The 24,829-nt window shown below is 44.8% G+C and overlaps 1 non-coding gene across 1 annotated transcript; it reads left to right on the top strand.

Moving 5' to 3' along the window:
• The first annotated feature begins 1,970 nt into the window (after positions 1 to 1,970).
• TRNAT-CGU (transfer RNA threonine (anticodon CGU)) lies at positions 1,971 to 2,042 on the top strand. The gene has a single exon. It is a non-coding gene; the product is annotated as a tRNA-Thr (tRNA).
• Positions 2,043 to 24,829: the final 22,787 nt, after the last annotated feature.

Raw genomic sequence — 24,829 nt, 5'->3', positions numbered from 1 at the left:
CCCACTGACACCAATGATGGGTCACTATTCCTCCCACTGACACCAATGATGGGGCACTATTCCTCCCACTGACACCAATGATGGGGCACTATTCCTCCCACTGACACCAATGATGGGGCACTATTCCTCCCACTGATACCAATGATGGGGCACTATTCCTCCCACTGATACCAATGATGGAACACTATTCCTGCCACTGATACCAATGATGGGGCACTATTCCTCCCATTGACACCAATGATGGGGCACTATTCCTCCCACTGACACCAATGATGGGGCACTATTCCCCCCACTGATACCAATGATGGGGCACTATTCCTCCCATTGACATCAGTGATGGGACACTATTCCTCCCACTGACACCAATGACGTGGCACTACTCCTCCCACTGCAAAATTACAGTTATGAAGTAGCAATGAAAATAATTGTATGGTTGGGGGTCACCACAACATGAGGAACTGTATTAAGGGGTCGCGGCATTAGAAAGGTTGAGAACCACTGATTTAAGGAGATCAAGTGCTCCTAGTAAAGACTGTGTGTAGATTTCTTAGCAAGACAAGAGCCGCTCCTGAAGGAGTAGAGAGTCCAGGATCTATTCTTTTGTGCTTTTTGCTGACTTTTTTTTGTACCAAAGAAGTTGTCCTCCAAGTTGTGTCAGTTTCATGGGCATCCCATATACCTCTAGACTCCATGCAAGTTGTTAACCCCTAATAAAACAACAATAATCAAGCTCAGCGGCACAGTGGATAATTGGCCAAAGATCATAGGTTCCCCCCATCTATGCCTAATTGTAGATGTCTCTATTGCAATACAAGCAGAATATTGGACAACCTACTTCTGCTTTGATGCATTCTATGTGTAGCTTTGGGTCCCCCTACAGCCAGGCAACAAGCTTTTCCTTCACTCAGACTTGCATGGGGTAAGGGGTGTATGGGATGCCCAAGGTAAATGGCAAATGAGGTCAAAACTCCTTAGCAACTATGTACAAGTCTTTGCAGCAAAGTTTCTCTTCTGGAGAGCTAGCCAGCGTCTTCTGTACTACCACCCAAGATGACTCCTCTCCTCATCCAGCTGTACTGGGTGAATCCCTGGGCAGGGGATCCAGTGCCTGCCATTGCAGAGTGAAACAGTCCCAGAAAAGATAGCAAATCCAGTTCCCCACTAGAGTGCTCCTTTCCCTTACTGTCACAGGGGGTGCAAGGTTACTTACTTGGTCTTTTTCCTGTGCTGCCAGTGGGTCGGCGGCTGCTACCAGGCCTTTTAGCTGGGCAGCTCCTTCCCTGCCACACAGGTGGTCCTCTCTCAGGGGGCTGATGAAGTCCAAGTTTTCACCTTCCAAGGTCTTCCGCCTGCAGGGGAGCTCCTCTCCATCCAGGTCCCCTCACAGGTTCCTGCCGCCAGCCTCCTTCTCTCTCTATTTTCCTCGTCCTTTCTCTCTCTCTGCTGCTGAGCAGGCTCAATCACTTTTAAAGATTGTCCTGGCCCCTTGACAAGCCTCTTGTTGGGGATTGGTCAGGTTCCCTCAAAAGTGCGGATCAGCCACTCCTCACATCCACCCACTGCTTCTAGACCTTTCACCAAAGGTCTAGAACAGGGGGAAATTCCAGAGGGCCCGATCTGCAGAGCCTCTCAGCTCTGACTGACTTTTGACCCCTGCTACCTATTACTCCCAGGCTGCTACTCAGCCCTAGCTAACAACTGGAGTCTAGCTCCCCCTAGCTAAGTAGGAGGGTGCTACATATGGTTTCCTGAAACTCTTTAGAACTGCAGTACAACCCTGTTCTAGTTGCATAATATAATTGATGGTGTCAGGAAGGCTTAACTTTTAATCTTTTGTTGGGCTGAAGGTTGAAAGTGTCAACTGTCTAATTATTCAGGTGGAGCTATTTAAACAGCATTAAATGTGAATGACAGATGTCATCGAAGTCCTCATCCCTGCTCCTATTCGTCCATTGAGTGCTTACTCATAAGGCACAGTGGCCAAGTGGTAAGGCGTTGGTCTCGTAAACCAAAGATCATGGGTTCAATCCCCATCTGTGCCTAATGGGATCTTCTCCCTAATATATTACAGGTGCTTATCACAATAGACATCTTCTGCTTATCTCAGAAGGTTTCCATTTGCACAGGTCAGAAGTACTAGTAGGAGTTAGTCACCTTCAACTGAAGAGGATTAGTTCTGTAAGGCTTCCCTTACAGGGGGCAAGCTTTGCTTAGTGGGTCATTTATCCGCTGATGTTTATGCAGAGCAGACACAGACCAATCCAAATCTGATTTATGGCTGGTTGGGCACAAATGAAGCGGCTGTCTGCTTCCACCTGACTGTCCTTCAATCCGATCCACCTAGACCACGGGTGGGCAACTGTGGGCCTCCAGCTCTTGTAGAACTACAAGTCCCATGAGGCATTGCAAAGCTGACAGTTACAAGCATGACTCCCAAAGGCAGAGGCATGATGAGACTTGTAGTTCACTGACAGCTGGAGGCCACAGTTGCCCACCCCTGACCTAGACGAAAGGGGATTGAATCCCCATCTGTTTCATTTTAGTGAACTGGAGGCCGGTGGGTGGAAACAGATGCAAGGCACAGTGGCCAAGCAGCAAGGCATTGATCTCATGAACCAAAGATCATGGGGTAAACTCCCATGAGTGCCTGATGGTAGATGATCCCTACAGTGCATGTCTCTATTGCAATATCCAAGAGCAGAATGTGCAATCCACATATGCTTTGAAGCCTCACCTTCAGAGGCCCTGCTCTGCCCCCTTCCACCATTGGATTTCAGTCCACCATTGGATTTCAGCCTTGGAGGCTCAGTGTCACCTAGGGTAGTCTGCTGTTGAATGCCCACTCCTTCAGACTGATATTCACCCGTGTGTGTTTTTTTTTTATTTTCATAACTCCTCCGAAGGGCCAACCTGCTGCTTATATCATTTCTCAGGGCTTTTGAGAGGAATACTGAGGCAGGGTGCTGTGATGTTTTCATAACCTATGTACAGCACTCTGTCTGCCCCTCCCACCAGACATGATCTGCCTACATTGTGTAGAGAAGCACAGAGACCCATTGATGACATCAGTGGATCTAAAAAAGGGTGTGTAATAAAAATGGAAGGTTTTACTTAACATTTTGATAGTGGGGCCGACAGAGAAGGTGAAACTTTCAGCTTAAACCATCTCTGCTCAAAACAAAGGTAAATAAAAAGCTTCAAGAAATGCAAGTGTTCTGTGCTCTGTAAGATGCAGGTAACAATTCAATGACTTTGTTTGACATAGAGGATCGGTGGAAGGATCCACAGGCATCTGACATTGCTGGGGGGCTAAATGCCAAAGAGACTGGTGGAGGGTGCAGGGCTAGAATGCACGGGAGGTAGGAGACACAGTGACAATCCAACATGAGCTTCATGCTTCATATTTTTTTAGACTGACAGGGTCTCTTTAAAGCTGAACTCTGGGATGTCATGTGCATTCTTTGAATCTTGCTGTGCTTTGGGTATTTCTTCCAGATCTGTGCAATAATCCAGTGTAAGACTTTCCCTCTGCGCAGCTTCCTGTAATAAAGACCGCTCACTGCTGCTCTCTCTCCGTGTGCAAAGTGACTGGTCTTGTGTCCGCCCCTCCTGTAGTCTTCTGCAGGCAGCCTGTAGTGGGTGGGGTCTGCTGGTCCCTCCCACAGCTCTGCTGTCTGCAAAGGCTACAGCACAATCAATGAGGTGACTGCTACTTTGCAATGTAATATCTGGGGTTGCAAAGGCATTTGGTGTGCACAAAGTGGATTTATATCCTTTGTGGCTAATAAGGAATAAATTTAAATGTTTTTGTGCCCAGATTTCATTCACAGTAAAATCAGTCTGTCAATGCAGTAAAGCATGCTTGTTATACTCACTGTGGAACCTAAGGAGTTAATTCTCTGCACTGTGTAAAAATGCTGTTTGATCCTGTCTTCTCTAATCCTCCCCTTCTCCCAGTGTCCCCCTCGTATCTCCTGATAAGACATATCTTGTCACTCTGCACATGCTCAGTTTGGTGTGTATTGATAGGTTTCTTTTTTCTTGGGAGAGTGCATGTGATCAGCACTGTCCAAGCAGAGGTCAGGGGTTCTGCATCCTCCTAGAGCAGAAAGACAACTCCTCCTACAAGATTAACCAGTGCTTTGCTGGACACTGATAGAAGTCACAAGACTGCTCTAACTGCTGATGAGAAAAGGTATTTAGCAGTTTATATTTATTAAAATAATTTCATTTCCATGTTCTGTGTAGTGTGGGAGACCAGATATAGTGAATGCAGGGTCCTGGGAGACCGGATATAGTGATTGCAGGGTCCTAGGAGACCAGTTATAGTGAATGCAGGGTCCGGGGAGACCAGATATAGTGAATGCAGGGTCCGGGGAGACCAGTTATAGTGAATGCAGGGTTCGGGGAGACCAGATATAGTGAATGCCGGGTCCTGGGAGACCAGTTATAGTGAATGCAGGGTCCTGGGAGATCAGATATAGTGAATGCAGGGTCCTGGGAGACCAGATATAGTGATGCACGGTCCTGGGAGACCAGATATAGTGAATGCAGGGTCTTGGGAGAACAGATATAGTGAATGCAGGGTCCGGGGAGACCAGATATAGTGAATGCAGGGTCCGGGGAGACCAGATATAGTGAATGCAGGGTCTTGGGAGAACAGATATAGTGAATGTAGGGTCCTGGGAGACCAGATATAGTGAATGCAGGGTCCGGGGAGACCGGATATAGTGCATGCAGGGTCCAGGGAGACCGGATATAGTGAATGCAGGGTTGAGGGAGACCAGTTATAGTGAATGCAGGGTCCGGGGAAACCAGATATAGTGAATGTAGGGTCCTAGGAGACCAGTTATAGTGAATGCATGGTCCTGGGAGACCAGATATAGTGAATGCAGGGTCCTGGGAGACCAGATATAGTGAATGCAGGGTCCTAGGAGACCAGTTATAGTGAATGCAGGGTCCGGGGTTTAGTAACACTTTTAATGTGTGCTCCAGGCAAGTGTTTCAGTGTTTAAAATCCAGAGACAGCCAGGCAACTGGCATTTTTCAGCAATGGCAACTTTCATGTTTCTCTCCATACAGGTTTCCTTTAGTCCCCGGTCATACTGGGTGTGACTTGCCATGCGATTTGCATGTCATACGACTTGCGAAGCTCATGCCAAGTCGCACCCTATTGTCCGCAATTACAGTGGTCATATCAGTGCGGTCACTTCTTAGTCGGAGCCGCACCGATTTCTAAAGCAGTACATGCACTACTTTTGGTGCGATTTGCATAGAGATCTGTATCAGATGTCTTGGAAATCGCACCTAAAATTGGCATGTCATCCGACTTTGAAATCGTGCGACTTCACTGTAAGTCACACGACTTCAAAGTCGGGATCGGTGTGACCGGGGTGTTAATGTATGAAAATATAGAAGCAGAATTATTCAGATCCTATATAATGCTTGTAACCATAAAAGCGAGGTTGGTAATTGAAGCTGTCAATGAAACATGCATTCTTTCCCTGTATATGAATTATTATGATCTTTATTTGTCTTTGTAAATTGCTAGTAAAACACGCTGACAAAAAAAATGAGATGCATTAGCTTCATTATGATGAATAAATCGTACAGCAATGTTACCTGAGCTGCCACGTTAATTCCACATTGTATAACATCATTCATTTTCTGGAACATTAATAGCTCACCATTCACATTAATCTATTGTACTGTACTGAAGGTGAAATGCCTGGGGGTGCCGCGTCCAAACCAAGCGGGAGCTGCGGCGCCGTGTGCTGTTCAACGCTGCCACCATGTGCTCACTAAGGGTTACTTCATAATGGTACACAGAAATGTTTTCAATATTTCCTTCAAGTGGATCTAAATGTACCTCTGTCCCAGCTATGTGACATCCACAAGCTCCCTTTCCAGCGCCAACAACTTTGCCGGGTCTTCTTCCAAGATCTGCATCTTTAGCCATCTTGATTGGCTGGCCCAGAATTCTGTAGGCGACACACGAGCACAAAGGATAAAAGTATATGTAAACCCTCACCTTGCAAAACAACCCCTTCGGTTTAAAATAGAAGTGAAAGGCAAAACATTTGTATATATATATTTATTTATTGCAGGTACTTCTATAGTGCTGTCAATTTACACAGCACTTTACATATATATTGTACATTCACATCAGTCCCTAACCCTCAAGGGGTGTACATTCTAAGGTCCCTAACTCACAGTCATACATACACATACTAGGGCCAATTTAGACAGGAGCCAATTAACCTACCAGCATGTCTTTGGAGTGTGAGGGGAAACCAGAGTACCTGGAGGAAACCCACGCAGGCACAGTGAGAACATGCAAACTCCAGGCAGGTGGTACTGTGGTTGGGATGTGAGATGGGGAAACAGCTTTGAACACTGATTGAAGTAAATTAAAAATGTTCTGACTGACATTCTGCAGTTTAGCCACAAGATGTCACTGTTTTTTCTAACACAGCCTCAGACTGCATAGAGATTTCTATATTCATGAAGAGGTGGGGTTTTAGACTTGGGAAGTGAACAGGAAAAGGAGAGGAGAGCAGCCATGCTTGAGAGAGAGAAGGAGGGCTGTGTGATCTGAGAATCCGATGCCATCCAGATGTGAGGACAGCCCTCCGTAATCAGAAATTCAGTTGAGTGAAGCTGATGGTGTTCAAGACGCTAACCCTGTTCAAAGAAAGGAAGATTGCGGCCAGGAAGCTGATGGGAAGCTGAGGAACTAAGCAATATATATACTGGGATATCGCATGCTTCGTGGAGAGACATTTTTTCTGTTCAGAGTCACCAGCGGATGCAAAGCAGACCCGGGTTGGGAAGATCGTGCACGCACCTCATTTCAGTGTTGGCGCCTATAGGATTGAGACAGGCCTATAGTTAGTTAGGGTCTCTGTTTGTGTCAGGCCACAAGTGTTGTTACTGATCATTGGAAGGACTCCACAACTTAAAGTGACATTTCACATTGGAGAGCTGATAAAATCCTACAAACTCAATCCAGACTGGCGTTTTGCTCAGAAGGAATACTCAGACACGTGCTACAGGACCAGTTATGGGAGGGGGAATACTGTAGATTTGTGTAAGATTGTAAGCTGTTGTGCTGCACCGCAGGCTAGCCCATACCATACACCCATACACTGATTCCTGTTCTTTTAGGGTAATAACAGGTAAGGTGTGGCAGCTTAGTTGTGCCCCCCAGTAGGTAAATTACTACACTTTCTACCTTCATTCATCACCGGATGCTGTGCAGCACAAGGGTCTCAGCCTTAGCGCTGGGTGTATGTAAATGTATTGTTTGTTCTCAGCATTTGTGGTTGTGTTTATTTGCCACATCTAAGTAAAATTCTGTTGTGACAAAAGCTGGTGTTGAGGTTGCTTTCCTCGTTTGTGACTTCACTGTATCCTGGGGAGCTCACCCCGGTACACGGCTTACAGGGATTTGAATCGATGACCCTAGTACTGCCAGGCAGAAGTGCTAACCATTTAGCCAGTGTGCTGATATAGATATATATAAACATTATAAACCCTTTTTTCCCTTTTTATAAGTGATCACACACCCTCTGTTCCCAGCTGCAGCTGCATAAGATGTGGGGGAGGAAAAACAGCAGCACACCAATCTTCCCAATTAAAGTGTGCAGGGAGGGAGATGTGTCAGGACAAGCCTGATCACTGGAGGAGAGTAGGCTGAATTCCTAGCACAGCTAGAGAACTGACCACCATCCTTTGCAACTCTCTACCCCAATCTATCAGACTGTCGCCTACCCTGCCCACTTTTAGCCAATCTCTGAAAACCTATCTCTTCAGGAAAGCCTATCCTGCCTTCAGCTAATAACGGAATCTTCTATTCCTCCTACCAGTCCATCCCTCACAGTTATTACCTTTTGTACCACTAGCCCCTCCCTCTTAGATTGCAAGCCTCCTAACCCTCTTGTATTGAACTGTATTGTTGATGTATTGTCTCCCGTTATATTGTAAAGCGCTGAGCATACTGTTGGCGCTATATAAATCCTGTATAATAATAATAACTGAGCACGCTGTACTCTCATGCTTAGTGTGGTCAGTTTTTAATAGGAAAACTGAGGGACCGGCAGGAACACCAGGGATTTCACACAAAGGAAGCAATACAAAGAGAACAGGATACTTTTTCATACAAGAATATGGTACAGCAGGCGCATATCAGGAGTATGAAATGTTGGGTTTACATATTCTTTAATTCATCCTGGCACCAGGGCATGCCATGAGTGTACTCCGATTTGCACACAAGTTTGCTAATAGGCAGATAAGAAGCGTTTATTGCAGAAGAGACATAGAATGACCTGCTAGAAGTTTTTATTTATTTATTTTTGGACAGGTAAAGTTCCACTTTAGTTCACTACTAAAAAGAATATAAAAATGCCATTACTGACCTCTTGTTCTGAAAATAACAGTTGCCTGGCTGTCACGCTGATCCAAAGGCTTTAATATTTTCTGCCTGTGCCCCCACTATGTGCTGAGGAAATGACCAAGAACTGAAATACTGACTTTATTTAGGCCTTCTAATACACTATATGGTGAACAAATTGTGAGCACCTGGCCATCACACACACCAGTATGGCCAAACGGTGCAGACACACTTCCAGATTGTTGAGTTTAGGTGCTTCCAGTGAGGGGTGCTGTTAATGCTACAGCACACAAAGACAATTTAGACCGCATGTGTCAAACACAAGGCAAGCAGGCCAAATCTGGCCAGCTAGGCTGTTGCAGGTAGCCCTCACACCTTGCCTGTAGCTGCGGCACCCCCCTTGTCTCCACCAACACCTTGTCTCAGTAGTTGGCAGCAGATCCGCCACCAGATCCTGCTGTTCTCTGTGCAGCTGTGAATAGGCTCTTGTCTCTTCCCTTCACAATCTCAGCAGCTGGCAGCAGAGAGGAAGACTAAACTTTTCCTACAAAGCCTGAGATTCTCTCTGCAGCAGCACCCTCATCTCCGCCTCTCGTGGTCTCAGCATTCAGCAGGCCCTGGCAGCTGATTCTGGTCCTCCTCCAGACCCTGAACTTTATGCTTCCCAGCTCTGCCAACAGCTTCTTCCCAGCTGCAGCACAGGGTATGAGGTGTGCACTGTGATGTAAGGGAGGGTGGGGGACTCTTGACTTCTGATGGTGGGGAGAGGATCTTGACATCTGATGTAAGGATGGGGTGCTCTGGACATCTAGTCTATCAGATACATCTGACCGTTCGAGGGCAACCATAATGCTGATGTGGCCAGCGATCAGATTGAGTTGAACCCCCCTGATTTAAACAATGGTACTCTTCCAACCTTGTTGTAACAATTCAGGGAAGGACTTTTTCTGTTCCAGTATGACTGTACTCCTGTGTACAAAGCCAGCTTCATAAAGACATGGTTTTATAAGTTTATCAACCACAATGAACACCGTTGGCCTGAATCGAAATACAGCCAGATTATCTCACTCAGCATCAGTACCTGACCTCACCAACACTCCCATGATTGAATGTGTACAAATTTCCACAGATACACTCCAAAATCTAGTGGAAAGCTTTCCCAGAAGAGTGGAGAATGATATTGATGGAAGGGAAGGATGGCAATTCCAAACTGATGCCCATGGTTTTGGAATAGGATGTCCCACAAGCTCATATACAATAGTTGTGATGGTCATACCATATAGTATATACTTGTTAGTGACCCAAAAAATGTTGAAGACAGACAACTAGTGTCCCTAGAAGGAGGTCAGCAATAACAATGACCTTCCACACTGTCTGTTTGAGTTATTTCATTTGAGATCATGGAGAAACCATTAGGAGTGCTCTGACAACCCAAAGCTCCAAGTTGTAAATCCTGAGATAGCAGTAGCAGTAACAGTAAGAAGGTGCAAGGAGCACCCAGTGATGTGCCCCCTGGGGGTGGCATCCCAGGGGTACTGGAAAAACAAATTTTTTTGCTGCACCACACCATTGGTGTTTTACTGGCACTTGGTCACGTTACTTCATGCCTTCCTAGACCTTTGGGTGGACCTTTGAGCAGTATTTCATACAGGCCTAAAGGTCCATTATGTACTGCACATTACTCCTTTTTTTGTGTGTGATGTATATATTTTACAAGCACGTATACTGAATGTGAACTATTTTTTGTGCGTTTGCACAGAGATGGGGGTGCAGGTCATTGGAGGGGGGACTGCCTGATGTCAGGGAGAGGTTTTTTGGCCTTTGGGTCTTTTGTCTCCCAACATCCAGAGGAGTCTCTCTATGGGAGAGCCCCTCATCAAGCACTTGGTGGACTGGCCTCAACTGGTCCCTAGGATGTGGGATTCACCTGATTTCAGGATAGGTAGACCATGGTGTACCTTGCCTCTGTTAGGAGCCCTGTGTCCCAGGAGGTTCTGGGTTTGAGGCCCTCTCTCACTGAGGTGCAGTACTAGGCTTTGGACACAGCCAAAGTCTGGGGCAGACCAACAGTGAGGAACCTGGAAGTCAATCAACCAAAGTGAGGAGCAGGGATGCAAAAAAGGCACAGTCAGAATAAAGCATGCCAAGGTCGTGACAGGCAGCATTTGAATAAGAGCAGGTCTGGTCAGGAGGGCAAGGTCCAATACAGAAGTCTAATTGGACAAATGGGCAAAGTTACTTGGAAACAGTAAATACTACCAAGGCAAAATCAGGTCATGTACTGTATATGCGCAGTCTTTGGTGCAGGCAAACATGAAAAAACATGAGTTGCATCACCAGACACAAATAGCACTCTAACAAAGAGACATGTTGGGGTGGACTGGTGCATGTCCCATACCCACAATCCACCAAGAATGGAAAGATTTGCCTTGTATGGAGTTGCTATCTACAGACCGTTCAATGGATGGGAAATGTTGGAGTATGTATGATGGTATTAAACATGGGAGAATCGAATTAGTGGTTGTGAACTCCACAGATAGCATGTGTGTGAACAGGGCTGCATGTTGGTTGGGTCCATTACTAGGAAATACTATGCTCTATGCAGGATTTTATTGTATTTAATAACCCAGAAAATAAAACAGTGTGGGAAAACCCAACACTCCTAAGTGGGTGGGGAAAACAGCTAGGAACTATGGTACGGACATTTCATCACTGGATTCAGAACAAGAAGTCACCATATGACTCAATTAATCAGGTTCCACCTATAATGTTTTATCTATTTATTTGAATATCTAGTAGTAGTTGGTCACCTTCAACAGGACTCATTCTGTAATGTTGATTCTTAGCTTATCCAAGTCCCCAATATTTTGATTCACACCACTCACAACACCCCCATCCAAGCACCATGAAATGTGTAGTTGTTGTTGGTTGGAGAACAGAATGGGATGTGTGAAAATTGTGGAACCACCCTTTTCTAGTTACATAACCCCATCCTTGGTGTCAGGAAAGCTTAATATGTGGTAATAGCCCCCCCCCAACACTGTTCATTGATGTTTGTTTCATTTTGATGTAAATGGCCTCTTTCAAACAAGTTGTCCTCTTTGTCCTAAATGTGCATCTCAATGTCCTCATAGAAATGTCCCATGTCTCTGCATGCAGATGTGAAATCGCCTAAGACTGCGTTCCTAATTTTTCTTTTTTGCTTTACTTACCTTTTTTGGGTTTTCACTTTATGGTTTACCCGTAGACAGTGGTTGCTTAGCCCCGATTGCACAGACACCCCCCTGCGAAGGCAACGTCCCCATTGCCTTCAGGAGATTTACATACCTAAACTGCAAGATTTCACAGTACTGTCATACTGTGTATACGTGCATTGAAACGCACAAGACTTTGTGCATGCATTGTACAAAATTACACTCATTTGTTGATATAGAAAACTTCCCCTGAGATCTTGTGAGGTTTTATATATTTTAACAGATGCATGCAATGTCATATGGTCAATGTGAGGTGTCATGTGCTTCATCTTTCACATAGAGAGTATTACAGAATTATGTAAATTTTCAAAATGGCGCTGTGGGAGAAGGGGACCCTAGCACAAGCAGAATGCCACATGGACATTGGTAAGTATACTTGTTTATTTCCCCCTTTACATATTATTGACCATTTTTTAGATGGTGATCCTCTTTATAGCCCAATTCTGGGGGAAAAAAAAGTTTTTTCTTACAGTGACTGTGCCCGCACTGCAAGGGTTAATTGCACATTTTTTCTAAGGGATTGGGGAACAAGAACAGTCCCTGCAGCTCCTGCAACACCCACCCTCGCGCAGTCTAGCGGTCCTGTGCAGTGGACTGTTCTTGATGTTATCAAGACCAAAGACCTGCTCTTCATGTGAGGACATCAGGAACAGTCCATCTTTAGATTGTGGGGGAGCACCATTTGCCAGAGGAGTCGAGGATTGGGTAAGTATAAGGCTTTTTCCTCTGCCCTGGACAGAATGAGCAGTTTACCTTTGCAGTGCAGAGTTGGCCTTTATGGTATACAAAAATGGGCTATTTCCCAGATACTCATGAGAATTAAAAAAGAAGTAGCTATGAAATGTCTTCAACATTACAGAACAAGTCTAATTGAATGAGACTAACTGCTACTAGATTTACCATGACCTAGAGAAATGGAAACCTTCACAGACATACATTAGAAAGAGGTAAGCCTAGTGTAAATTATTTTATCAATGTATTTTAATGTATGAAAATCTCAGTTCCAGATACCATTCATATTTATTTGTGTACATGGAGGCAGATAGATTTACTTACAAGATACACGTCTTGCCTTGTACTTTGCTGACCCAAATAAGGTCCATCCAAATGGTGGTCAATGACCATGGTATCCAGTCTGCAAAATAAAACCTCAGAACAGGATTTTTTTTTATTTTCTTGAATTAGTTGCTGTTTTTTATAATATGATTTTTTTATGTTGCTATGTGACCTATCGATCCATGTGAAGCATGAATTTTAGTGACAGGACCTCTTTAAAGTGCAAGTAAACTCCCACTGGACATTTGTACCTACAGGAAAGCTTATAATAAAGCTTACCTGTAGGTACAAGGAATATCTCCTAAACGTACACCGTTCGAGTGCTTTGTTCTAAGGTAAGTATTTCATAATGTGCTAGTATGCAAAGCATACAGGGGATTTGTTTTTTGGCGGTTTACTACCTCTTTAAGAAGAATAAGTTACACTGAGTTTGTATTTAGGAGAGGCACTCTGTGTGTAGGAATGTAAATCTGAATTGATAAATATTTCTCTCTCCGTCATTTGATTTGTTTTTCTGTTTGTCCTCATCTGCTTTCTGCAGTAATAAGTTACCGGCAAATTGCAGCTAATGAAGAAATGAATCAAACGAAGCTGCGACTCCCGTGGAAGTTCACAGTGAAATGTTTCCCCTAATATTCCTGGCTGGAGATGAATATTTCACTTTTATCCCATTTTTGTATTTCAGATAACACAACAAGAGCAATGAAGCAAAGTTTTTATCACATTAATTTGGGAAGTCTCAGTGGTTAAAAAAATTTGTTCTCTCCTACAACTCCCTCTAAATGAGAACAGGACCACCATGCTGGTGTTTAATGCATTAGAGCAGCCTTTCTCAACCAGGGTTCCTTGGAACCTAGGGGTCCTCCAGAGGTTGTTAGGGGTTCCTCATACTGTGGCTGATTGCCCTACTATATGATGATGTCTTCATACTTCTGGGGCCAACAGTTCTTGACTGAGCCAGCTGCCTGACACTGCTGTCCTACTAACGGTTAGCCAACAGCTAGCTAACAAAACTGACATAAGCAGTATTGTGTTTCCTTCCAAAACTGAATTTACTTCTGTGAATAGTTCTGCAAAACTGCAATACAATCACATAAACCAAAATTACAATATGCTTGTATATACTGTATGTCTCTTACGAATACATACAATGAACACATTTCTTGCAAACAGCTGCCTACAAATCACATTAAATACACTGAAATGTAACCCAGATATATACGTATACAGTATGACTTAACAAACACAATGAGTGAAATTACAAGCATACAGTTAAGGCCATATATATTTGGACACAATTTTAGATTTTTTCAGGTATTTACCAAAACATATTCAAGCTATAGTTATATAATGGATATGGGCTGAAAGTGCACACTCTCAGGTTTAATTTGTGGGTATGTACATCCAAATTGGAGGAAGGGTTTTAGGAATTACAGCTCCTAAGATTAGCCACCCCCCCTTTTTCAAGGGAGCAAAAGTAATTGGACAATTGAATCACAAGCTGTTTAATGGCCAGGTGTGGGCTACTCCTTCATTATTTCTTTATCAATTAGGCAGTTAAAAGGTCTGAAGTTGATTATAAGTGTGGTGTTTGCATTTGGAATCTATTGCTGTGAGCATGCATCATGCGTTCAAAGGAGCTGTCCATGCAAGTGAAACAGGCCATTGTAAGGCTTCAAAAACTAAACAAATCCATCAGAGAGATAGCAGCAACATAAGTAGTTCCCAAATCAACAGTTTGGTACATTCTGAGGAAAGAAGAACGTACTGGTGAGGTCAGCGACATAAAAAGGCATGGGCATCCATGGAAGACAACAGTAGTGGATGATCACAGGATCCTCTCTATGGTAAAGAACAACCCATTCACAACATCCAGACAAGTGAAGGACACTCTCCAGGAGGTGGGCATATCATTGTCAAAGTCTACAATCAAGAAAATACTTCATGAGAGCAAATACAGAGGGTTCACGACAAGGTGCAAACCATTCGTAAGCCTGAAGAACAGAAAAGCCAGATTAGACTTTGCCAAAAAACATCTAAAAAAGCCAGACCAGTTATAGAAAAGCATTCTTTGGATGGATGAAACTAAGATTAATCTGTACCAGAACGACTGGAAGAAAAAAGTGTGGAGAAGGCTTGGAACAGCTCATGATCCAAAGCACACAACATCATATGTAAAACATGGAGGCAGTGTGCTGGCATGGGCATGCATGGCTTCCAGTGGCACTGGGTCATTGGTGTTTATTGATGATGTGACAGAAGCAGCTGGATGAATTCTGCAATGTTTAAAGATATACTGTCAGCCCAGATTCAGCCAAATGCAGCAAAGCTGATTGGACGGCACTTCACAGTACAGATGGACAATGATCCAAAACACACTGCAAAAGCAACCCAGGAGCTTTTGAAGGAAAAACTTTGAATATTCTGCAATGGCCGAGTCAATCACCTGATCTCAATTCTATTGAGCATGCATTTCACTTGCTGAAGGCAAAACTAAAGGCAGAAAGACCCACAAAAAAAGAACAACTGAAGACAGCTGCAGTTAGAGCCTGGCAAAGCATCAAAAAGGAGGACACCCAGTCTTTGGTCATGTCCATGGGTTCCAGACTTCAGGCAGTCATTGCCAGTAAAGGATTCTAAACAAAATATTAAAAACAAACATTTTATTTATGATTATATTCAATTACTTTTGGTCCCTTGAAAAAGGGAGGATGGCTACTCTTAAGAGCTGTAATTCCTAAACCCTTCCTCCAATTTGGATGTATATACCCTCAAATTAACCTCTTGCCGACCGCGCATAGCCGAATGACGGCTTCACGGCGGCCGGCCAGTTCTGAGTGGACGTCATATGACGTCCTCCCAGAATGCGCTCTCCTGCGCGCCCCAGGGGGCGCGCACCCGGCGATCTCCGTGATCGCTGTGTCCTACGGACACAGCTGATCACGTGATGTGGTGAAAGGCCGATCCCACCGGCCTTTTACCACGTGATCAGCGGTGTCCAATGACACGCTGATCACAGGGAAATGCAAGTGCCGGTTCTCGGCTGCACTTTCCTCACGCTGTCAGATCGTGAGGAAAGTACTGCCGAGAACCGGCAGTTGTCAGAGCGGGGATCGGCACCGATCATCAGGGCACTGATGATCAGTGCCCTGATGATCGGTGCCCAGCAGTGACACCCGCAAGTTCCGCCCAGCAGTGCGCCCACTAGCCCCGCCCACCCATTCCCAGCAGTGCCCCCACCTGTGCCCAGCAGTGCCCCCACCTGTGCCCAGCAGTGCACCCACCTGTGCCACTCTGCAGTGCCACCTACCTGTGCCCAGAAGTGCCACCTACATGTGCCCAGCAGTGCCACCCACCTGTGCCCACCCACCTGTGCCCACCAGTGCCACCCACCTGTGCCCACCAGTGCCACCCACCTGTGCCCACCCACCAGTGCTGCCCACCAGTGCCACCCACCAGTGCAGCCCAGCAGTGCTGCCAGTCAGTGCCACCAGTCAGTGCCCATGGGTTGTGCCAGTCAGTGCCGCCAGTCAGTGCCCAGAAGTGATGCCAGTCAGTGCCGTCTATCAGTACCCATCATCAGTGTCACCTATCAGTGCCGCCTATCAGTGCTGCATATCAGTGCCGCCTATCCGTGACCCCTAATTAGTGCTGTCTATCAGTGCCGCCTATCCGTGCCACCTCATTAGTACTGCCTATCAGTGCCCTTTAGTGCTGCCTATCAGTGCCCATCAGTGCCGCCTATCAGTGCCCATCAGTGCCGCCTCATCAACGCAAATCAGTGAAGGAGAAAAAATACCTGTTTGAAAAATTTTATAAAAGATACAAATAAACTTTTTTTTTTTTTTCAAATTTTTTGCACTTTTTTTAATTTATAGCGCAAAAAGTAAAGCGCCCAGTGGCGATTAAATACCACCAAAAGAAAGCTCTATTTGTGAGAAAAAATGATCAAAATTTCATATGGGTACAATGTTGCATGACCGCGCAATTGTCAATCAAAGTGCGGCAGCGCTGAAAGCTGAAAATTGGCCTGGTAAGGAAGGGGGTATAAGTGCCTGGTAGGCAAGTGGTTAAACCTGAGAGTGCACATTCAGCCCATATCCATTATATAACTATAGCTTGAATATGTTCTGAAAAAAACAAAAATTTTGCCTGTGTCCAAATATATATATATGGACCTAACTGTATGTGTATCAAAGGGAGAAAACAGCCCTTCACTGGTATGTTCTTCCGGAAACCTAAATGTAACTGCAGTGGTAGATGAAAAATCTTTATTTTAACAAATATAAGACACTTCCTGTTTATTATTGATAAAAAAATACAGAAAGGGAGCATTTACAGTATATGCCCAGGGTCAGTAGGGGGCCCCCATGAGATGCCCCTGGTACCTTTTTCATAGGCTTTTTTGAGTTTGGGCAAGGACACATGGGCCCCATGATACCCTATTGCCCGGGGGCCCCATGAGTTGTCAGTCCGCCCCTGGGTATAGTCCATATTACTGGTCTCTTGTGGCTGAGCCGTACAGCGGTGTGGCGGTGTTGTTTAAACCGGCATAACTGTTTGGTGGGTTATTGAGGTGTAGATTGGGAGATGTATGGTCTTATCCTTGTGCGAGGGCAGGACCTGTGCCTAATTACTGTTTATGGGGCGCACACAAAGTGGGACAGGAAATGCCTTTACAAGGATCAAGCCATTTCTTTTTACATCCCGGCAAGTGATCTTTGGAGGTGACTTTAATACTGTGACTAGGCCCAAGGACAGGAAGGACTTCAAAGAAAAGTTTGGATATGATAGCGTTTTTTTGAATAGTATGGTTAGGGATGCTGGTCTTGTGGATGTGCACATTAAGCACCTCCCTGACGACACAGGGTTCACATTTCAACAAGGTAATAGCCAGAATAGGATAGATGGGTTTTTTTTTTTTGTTTTTTTTTAAGGAGACCACTGCTTTCTCTCCCCCAGTGGTGCAGGCAGTAGAGTTCTCTGATTACTGTATGTTAGCTGTAGTCTTGAATGCTTTAGACTCCCCTCAGAGGGGCAAGGGCATCTGGAGATTGAATTCGACTCTTCTCGAGGAAGAGCATGTCAGACAATCCTTTGAGGAATTCTTTCAGGCACAAGTCACCATCCTGGACATTTGTAGCAGCAAAGCTGAATGGTGGGAGCTGATCGTCAGGGGCCTAGCCAATAGAAAGAAGTTTGATAGACACATGACCTACCAAAATGTGTGGAGGAAGCTGGATATTCTTGTCTTGAGAGGAGGAGATCCTGGGGCAATCTCTGAGGTGAAATTCCTCCTCAAGAAGTGTCAAAATGACCGGCATGCCTTTTTGGTTCTGAAGAGGGACTATGGGAAGTACCACTCACCCAGCCCTTACCAGAAACTGCAAACAAGGTGTAGCTGTTAAGATGGTCATTGGCCTTAAGGATAGTACAGGTTCCTTGACAAAGTCCAGATCAGGGATCCTGGAGGTCGTGAGGTCCATTTATGTTGAACTTCTTGGGAGGAAAGAGGTGTATATGGGATGGAATTGAAGCAAGATGGAAAGCTTTTTGTACTTTACTCCAGGTCTAAATGGTGGAGATGTTCCATTGATGAATATGACAGAGGAGATCACAGTTGAAGAGGTGAAGAGAGCAATTGAGCAACTAGCCATCAAAAAATCACCTGGGCCGAGTGCTTGACTGCTGAGTTTTACAAATCTTTTAAGTCTATTTTGGCCCCGAATTTGGCAGAAATTTTTAACAGCTGCCTCATTGAGGGGACTCTTCCCCCTTCCATAAGGCACTCAGCTGTGATTCTTCTGTCAAAAGGAAAGGATCCTTTGATGATTGAAAACTGGCACCCCATTAGACTTCTCAATGTCAATAGAAAGATGCTGGAGAAGATACTTTTCTGCCGCTTATCGTCAGTAGCAGAGTCTTTGCTTTCTCGCCATCAGCACTGTTCAGTCCAGGGTAGGAGCACCTTCACAGTGGTGTTAGCTGTCCGGGAGGCCCTGGAGCAGTGCAGGAATGCCGGCTGGGGAAAGCATTTGCTGGCATTGGATCAGGCAAAGGCTTCTGATTGTGTCAACCATGAGTACCTGTGGCTGCTCCTTAGTAAGTACAGTCTGCCAGGTGGCATTGTCGATTGGTTGAAAGTCTTGTATAAGGGGGCGGAAAGCTTCCCTCTTGTTAATGGTTGGGTTGGGCAGTCCTTTGATGTTAACTCTGAGGTGCTCCAGGGTTGTCCTCTGAGTCCCTTGCTCTATGCGTTTGCAATCGACCCCTTCCTCGGGTACCAGTGGGGCTCCCAGGTGAGCCACCTTTGAGGGTTGTTGCCTATGTGGATGATGTGTCAATGATTGTCACTGGGATGGATGAAGCAGAGGAGTTGGTTTCTCTGACATCATGATACTCTGAAACATCAGGCTCCTAGATCAATCAGGATAAGAGTGAAGTGTTCTGAATGGGAAAGGAAAGTGAGGTGTTTGATCTCCCGTACGCCTTTCCAACACCCCAGGAAAAAATTAAGATACTAGGCATTGAATTCGGACCTGACGATTATGGCCTTAAAAATTGCGAATGCAGCCTGGAAGTTGCCAATACTAAGGTGGTCAGCTGGAAGAGATGGAAGTTATCTCTGAGGGAAAGGGTTGATTTGATTAAGACTTCTTGTATGTCAGATTTGTCTGCATCTTGCCAGTGTCTCTCTATGCTAGGGTCTCTAGTGTGTTCTTCCAGATGCTGTGGAGGAACAGACTGAACCTCATCAAGAGGAATGTCACCTATCTGTCCAGGAGGGAGGAAGGCTTAGGTATGGTCATCCCAGTTCTTTTCTTTTCACTTCTCTTTCTCAAGTTTAATATTGGTAATATGCTTGCAGTGGAGCCTCCTGGATGGGCAGGCATGTTTCGATATTGGTTTATGCCTTTTCTACGACTTTGGGAAGAAGGTGACCAAGTGAAGAGTCTCAGGGGTCATCATGGTCCGCTTCCACCCTATTTCTCTCCATGCCTGAAGTTTCTGAGGCAGTGGCGATTGTCGGCTGAAGATCTCAGATCCGTTCTGAGGAAAGTCCTTATGAGCCGAGTCTTGAACAAAGTCTTTCATGACCCACTGGCCTTAAGGGATTGTCCGGGTGCAACTATGAGGGAAGGGTTAAGGCTGATTATTTGGATAGAGTCCCCCTTAAATTTAGGGATCTGGCTTGGCTGTGCTTCCACGGGAGGCAGTATGTTCGGGGCAATTTAAAATACCACAGTGAGATGGATCGTGGTTGTCCTCGGGAGGAGTGTGCAGGTGAGGAGGAGACTATGGACCATTCTCTGCTTCATTGCCCTTTTAACATAGGAGGTATACAAACAGGTGGAGCGGTCCCTCAGTGTTCCTTTCCTCTCTAGGCTGGGTTAAGCTGAGTGGGTGTACAGAGCATTCAACACTGTTTTTTTTGTTTGGATACACTCTTTTTAGTTAGCCTAGTAGTCTGTCATTTCACTTGGAACACACGTTGTCAGGTCACCACTTGGTGTAAAATCCTTCCTGTTCAGGTAGTGGTGTGTGACATATTGCTTGAGGTGGGGAAGATTAAGGTGCTTGAGAGAGACAAGTGGGGTCAGAGGACGTGGTTGAAGGCGTGGAGGGGTTTAAAGCTTCCTTGACTACCAGGAGTCTCTTAACGGGGTGTGGCTGTCTGTCTCTTATCACCCTAGTTTTTTCCTTGATGTCTTATTTTTGAAAAATAGCTGCATACATAGGTGATGGGTTGTGCCACTTAGGTCCTCTCTGTTGCTTTATGTAAATAGTTTTCTATAGTTTGAAAGTTTTGGTAGTAGACTATGTATATATTGTATATATTCTGAACATGGATGTGCATTCACTTTTGTTTTCTGTTGAAGTATGACTGTACTATGGTTATGTTTTTTACTTTTGTATAAAATTTTGTTGCTTGATTCTTTTCAATAAAATTGCAGCAGAGTCCTCCAGCATTAAAGAGTATTTCAGGAAAGGAGATTAGATAGAGGAAGGAGCAGAGTCCTCCAGCAGTGCAGAATATCTCAGGAGTAGAGAATTAGATAGAGGAAGGAGCAGAGTCCTCCAGCAGTGCAGAGTATTTCAGGAATAGAGAGTTAGATAGAGGAAGGAGCAGAGTCCTCCAGCAGTGCAGAGTATTTCAGGAGTAGAGAGTTAGATATAGGAAGGAGCAGAGTCCTCCAGCAGTGCAGAGTATTTCAGGAGTAGAGAGTTAGATATAGGAAGGAGCAGAGTCCTCCAGCAGTGCAGAGTATTTCAGGAATAGAGAGTTAGATAGAGGAAGGAGCAGAGTCCTCCAGCAGTGCAGATTATTTCAGGAGTAGAGAGTTAGATAGAGGAAGGAGCAGAGTCCTCCAGCAGTGCAGAGTATTTCAGGAGTAGAGAGATAGAGGAAGGAGCAGAGTCCTCCAGCAGTGCAGAGTATTTCAGGAATAGAGAGTTAGATAGAGGAAGGAGCAGAGTCCTCCAGCAGTGCAGAGTATTTCAGGAGTAGAGAGTTAGATATAGGAAGGAGCAGAGTCCTCCAGCAGTGCAGAGTATTTCAGGAGTAGAGAGTTAGATATAGGAAGGAGCAGAGTCCTCCAGCAGTGCAGAGTATTTCAGGAATAGAGAGTTAGATAGAGGAAGGAGCAGAGTCCTCCAGCAGTGCAGATTATTTCAGGAGTAGAGAGTTAGATAGAGGAAGGAGCAGAGTCCTCCAGCAGTGCAGAGTATTTCAGGAGTAGAGAGATAGAGGAAGGAGCAGAGTCCTCCAGCAGTGCAGAGTATTTCAGGAATAGAGAGTTAGATAGAGGAAGGAGCAGAGTCCTCCAGCAGTGCAGAGTATTTCAGGAGTAGGGAGTTAGATAGAGGAAGGAGCAGAGTCCTCCAGCAGTGCAGAGTATTTCAGGAGTAGGGAGTTAGATAGAGGAAGGAGCAGAGTCCCCCAGCAGTGCAGAGTATTTCAGGAGATGAGAGTTAGATAGAGGAAGGAGCAGAGTCCTCCAGCAGTGCAGAGTATTTCAGGAGTAGGGAGTTAGATAGAGGAAGGAGCAGAGTCCCCCAGCAGTGCAGAGTATTTCAGGAGATGAGAGTTAGATAGAGGAAGGAGCAGAGTCCTCCAGCAGTGCAGAGTATTTCAGGAGTAGGGAGTTAGATAGAGGAAGGAGCAGAGTCCCCCAGCAGTGCAGAGTATTTCAGGAGATGAGAGTTAGATAGAGGAAGGAGCAGAGTCCTCCAGCAGTGCAGAGTATTTCAGGAGTAGAGAGTTAGATAGAGGAAGGAGCAGAGTCCTCCAGCAGTGCAGAGTATTTCAGGAGATGAGAGTTAGAAAGAGGAAGGAGCAGAGTCCTCCAGCAGTGCAGAATATCTCAGGAGTAGAGAGTTAGATAGAGGAAGGAGCAGAGTCCTCCAGCAGTGCAGAGTATTTCAGGAGATGAGAGTTAGAAAGAGGAAGGAGCAGAGTCCTCCAGCAGTGCAGAATATCTCAGGAGTAGAGAGTTAGATAGAGGAAGGAGCAGAGTCCACCAGCAGTGCAGAGTATTTCAGGAGTAGAGAGTTAGATAGAGGAAGGAGCAGAGTCCTCCAGCAGTGCAGAGTATTTCAGGAGATGAGAGTTAGATAGAGGAAGGAGCAGAGTCCTCCAGCAGTGCAGATTATTTCAGGAGTAGAGAGTTAGATAGAGGAAGGAGCAGAGTCCTCCAGCAGTGCAGAGTATCTCAGGAGTAGAGAGTTAGATAGAGGAAGGAGCAGAGTCCTCCAGCAGTGCAGAGTATTTCAGGAGTAGAGAGTTAGATATAGGAAGGAGCAGAGTCCTCCAGCAGTGCAGAGTATTTCAGGAGTAGGGAGTTAGATAGAGGAAGGAGCAGAGTCCTCCAGCAGTGCAGAGTATTTCAGGAATAGAGAGTTAGATAGAGGAAGGAGCAGAGTCCTCCAGCAGTGCAGAATATCTCAGGAGTAGAGAGTTAGATAGAGGAAGGAGCAGAGTCCTCCAGCAGTGCATAGTATTTCAGGAGATGAGAGTTAGAAAGAGGAAGGAGCAGAGTCCTCCAGCAGTGCAGAGTATTTCAGGAGTAGAGAGTTAGATAGAGGAAGGAGCAGAGTCCTCCAGCAGCGCAGAGCATTTCAGGAGATGAGAGTTCGATAGAGGAAGAGTCCTCCAGCAGTGTGTTTTAGGACAGTAAAAGCAGAAATACCTGCAGTCCTGGTAGTCAATGAAGATCATGGTGTTACTGATAACTACACAGAGTACACTTTTAATAACTAGATTTAATGTAGAATGTTCAGTAAATTCATCAGGCTCCCTGCTTTCCAGCAATTGATCACACCTTAACTTTCAATCTCCGGGTCAGTAATGTGAAATGAGCTGCAATTATTATTATTTTTATTATTATTTTTATTATACAGGATTTATATAGTGCCAACAGTTTATGCAGTGCTTTACAACATAAAGGCAGACAGTACAATTACAATACAAATGAATACAGGAGAATTCAGAGGTCCCTGATTGTTAGATTTTACAATCTAAGAGGGAGGGTCGAGACATACCAAAGGTAATAACTGTGGGGGATGGGCTGATGGTCAAAATACATGTACAGTTGTTGCATTTTTGATGCAGAAAAAAAGCGCACTGAACTGCATCTAGTGTGAACTAACCCTTAGCGAGGAGCTTCTTCGTTGATGAAATTTGCGGGGTCACTGATAACTAAACAGAGAACGCAGTCTAGCTGACACAAGAAATAACTAAGGGCTAGTTCACACTAGATGTGGTTCAGTGCACTTTTTTTCTGCATCAAAAATGCATGTACAGTTGCAAGAAAAAGTATGTGAACCCCTAGGGATTACGTGGAGTTTTGCATGAATTGGGCATAAAATGTGCTCTGAACTTCATCTAAGTCACAACAATAGAAGAACACAGTCTGCTGAACATAATACTACACAAACATTAGATGTTGCCATGGTTTAATTGCACATAACATGTAAACATTCACCGTGCAGGGAGGAAAAAGTATGTGAACCTTTGGACTTAATAACTGGTTGACCCTCCTTTGGCAGCAATAACCTCAACCAAACGTTTCCTGTAGTTGCAGATCAGACCTGCACAACGATCTGGAGTAATTTTGGACCACCCCTCTTCACAAAAGTGTTTCAGTGTAGCAATATTCTTGGGATGTCTGGTGTGAATCGCTCTCTTAAGGTCATGCCACAGCATTTCAATCGGGTTGAGGTCAGGACTCTGACTGGGCCACTCCAGAAGGCGTATTCTGTGCTGTTGCAGATGACGTTCAGAGCACATTTTATGCCCAATTCATGCAAAACTCCATGTAATCCCAAGGGGTTCACATACTTTTTCTTGCAACTGTACAGTGTTTTTCCATGTATTCCAATGGCTCTGGTTCACACTAGTGTAGTCAGGTAGTCAGTTTCCAGTGCAAAAAAAAAAAGTAGAACATGCTGCATTTTTTCTGCACAGAACCATACTGGAGCATAGCAAACTGCATCAAAACTGCGTGTGGTGTGAACTGTAAACAAAAACGTATCCGGAATGCATTTTTGTAGTGTGAATTGGCCTTAATGCTAAATAATAACTATTATTAAACTAAGAAATAACTAATAATAATAACTAAGAGATAACATTTAAGAAAATTCATCTCCCGTTTTCCAGCAATCGATTGCCTCTTAGCCTGGGTTCACACTGAATTCACAGCGGTTTCTATGCAAATTCCACCCCGTTCATGCGAACCGCTGCGGGTGTGTATGTTAAGTTAACAACACCCCAAAATTGGTCCACAAAACGCAGTGTAATGTGGGTGTGAATACCCATGCGATCCGATTCTAGTGCAGACCAAAAAAAAGGTCTTGCACCTTTTTGGTGCGAATACGGTGCGATTTGAGCCATACAAAATGTATGACTCAAATCGCACCGCACAGAAATTGCATGTGATTTGCCTAGGAATGCGGTGAAGTGCGGTTCCTGTGCGAATCACATGCGGTATGCCGCACCACACAAGTGTGAACTCAGGCTTAGGTTGTAATCTCAAACAAATCACAAAACATAAAATAGCAAATAAATATCAACCAAAAATAATCCACAAATATCTATGATCAAAGACCAACATATAATATTAACCCT

The sequence above is a fragment of the Staurois parvus genome, unplaced genomic scaffold (genome assembly GCF_062004578.1).
Source record: "Staurois parvus isolate SC_StPar_1 unplaced genomic scaffold, SC_StPar_1.0 ptg000390l, whole genome shotgun sequence".
NCBI lineage: Eukaryota > Metazoa > Chordata > Amphibia > Anura > Ranidae > Staurois > Staurois parvus.
Note: the sequence above shows the minus strand (reverse complement) of the source record. Positions and strands in the feature narration are given on the sequence as shown.